A 2,409-nucleotide genomic window follows, 5' to 3' on the forward strand; every position below is an offset into this window, starting at 1 on the left:
TTTCAGCTGTAAGTTGACTTTAGTCTCTTTCAAATATAACAACTCAATTAAAAAAATTTTTGTTTTGAGCTGCGTTGTGAATACATTTTTAAAGGAAACTTAGATGAAACTTTTTTTTTTCACATTAATGAAAATTAATGTAAAAGAAAAGGCAGAGCACTTTTCAAAATGACTGTCTGGGTATCCTAAGTCAGAAGTGAAATATAGACCATGAGAATATATTTCTTTAGGGAGAAGAAGTAAAAGGAGACCTGGAAGCATTTGGAGTTGCTGAGGAAGCTTTCTTGAGCCAAGACTGTATTTTTTCTTCCTAGTGAACTCTCTTTGGGGATTGTGAGTCTGAGAGCTGAGATCTAAACCTCAGGACTTGATTCTGGGTAGCCGTGGACACTAGTCTGGGCATTGCAAAAGTAAGGAGTGCCACCCTCACCAATTTTTGGATTTAAAGAACTCAATCAGTACATACTTCTTGTCTTTCATTTACCAGTCAGGAAAAAAAAGGTAATGAGAAAAGATCTTCAGTTTAAGTCTTTGTTTAACTTAGCTGAGTCACATCTGGCTGAGGACTGGAAGTAATAGCGGAGTATTTGTAATTCTATTCTAGTAATCATAAATGCAACCAGAAAGCAGTCATGTGGATGTAAGTAACTTGCTATCTGCCTCAAACCAGAAGCAACGAACCTAAGTTTCACTATGGGGGAGGGAGGAAGAAAGTTTTCTTTTTTTTTTAAACCAGCTACTCCAGTTAAATCTTTTTGGCCGAACACAAAGAAGGTAGCCACAGTCACTCTATCTGATCTTGCGAGATTGATGCTAATCTCCTTGGGTTTTTGTCTACCTGTCCCAGGCACAAGTGGGGAGGTCAGCTTTACCTTTCCCAGATGTCAGGAGAGCTCTTGTGGTCTAGCCCAGCTCTGCACTGTTAGCGGCTTATAGCACTTCCCAGCTGGATATAATTGGCATCATTTAGGTTGGAAGGTGCTTGATTGTGATTCCTTCTCCTCTCTCTTTTGTCTTTTTCCTGTGCTCCCACTCACTGACTGTACCAAAAGTTTTTACAAACCACATCACTACCCTTTTTAGTTCCAAAGATGAATGCCCGAAGTTAAGTAAAACTTCCATAACAGAGGGCCTCAAAGCTGTCAAAACGAATGAGGTTTATTATCCTGCATATATACTTTTTAATGTTAGTGATGAAATGAGATAGATATGAAAGTACTAAAAAGAATTTGCACGTTAGGAAAGAATTGAAGTATTTCCATGCTATTAATATTCAGTGTAAGCATGTGGGCACAGTACTTGTTTGCTTGAAATTGAGGGGTGATCAAACAGCTTTTGTCAAGATTGGAGAAAGAAACCTTTGTATTTTTGTGCTAGCAAAGACCTGAGTAATGAGTAGTTATCTCTTAGGCATTCAGAGATTCCTGAACTGGGAAATGGTAAGGATAACATTTTTGCTATGCAAATCAGTTGAATCACCAATTGAAACATTGAAACAGAAGTCACATTAAGTCAATACTCTTAAGTGTCCTTTTGTTAGTAGAACAAGGTAGCGTTAACATTTAGCAGTAATTTTGCATTATGCAAATATTCTTAAAATTCTATATCACTTTAAATTGTAAGTACATCTGTTTTGAGTGTCCCATAATAAACATTGTTAGAATCAAGGTTCATGCTTTTAAAAATTGCTATAGGCATTTGAAAACTGATAGCTGTAGTATTTCTTGACTTGGTAAATTATGTATGTAATCACTCTAGTAGCGTTATGAGACTAGATGGGATCTTGGGATTTTTGCTACGGCTTGGAGGACTTTACCTGTTAGTAAAAGAAATGCTTCTATTTTGTTATTTAGAACAGAAATCATTTGGACTGAAATACACTAAGTACCAAAAGTATAGTAGCCCAGGGAAAATTCTCAATGGCCTCCATCCCAGGAGGTAAAGGAACTGAAATTAGCACTATTTGTTTTTTGCTCCTTTGGAATACAACTAAATTTTGAGAGAGAGAAATGAATTTGAATTCAAAACAAGTTCAGGTATACTGGAACGTGTAATAAATGTCTGCTTGGATTCAGAGAGTAAATACTGTTTTATAGCCTGCTTTTCCCCTTTAATATAATAAACATCTCTCCAAGTGAAATTTTCATCTAAAATATCATTTTAGTTGAAATATAGTACTACGTTGCTTGGATGAAACAATTTGTTAGATATGTAGGTTGTTTCTAATGTTTCATTATAATGCACGTAATCTAACATCGTGAGTGCTCTCAGTGCGCCCTCAGTGCCTTAGATGTATTGTGTTAAATATTTATAGCCATCTCATGAAACAGGTTCTATTATTATCACCCTTATTTTACAAGTGTGAAATTAAAACGTAATACGTCCAGAGTCTTGGTGAGAAATAATAAA

Source organism: Equus asinus, chromosome 16 (assembly GCF_041296235.1).
Source record: "Equus asinus isolate D_3611 breed Donkey chromosome 16, EquAss-T2T_v2, whole genome shotgun sequence".
In the NCBI taxonomy this organism is placed as follows: domain Eukaryota; kingdom Metazoa; phylum Chordata; class Mammalia; order Perissodactyla; family Equidae; genus Equus; species Equus asinus.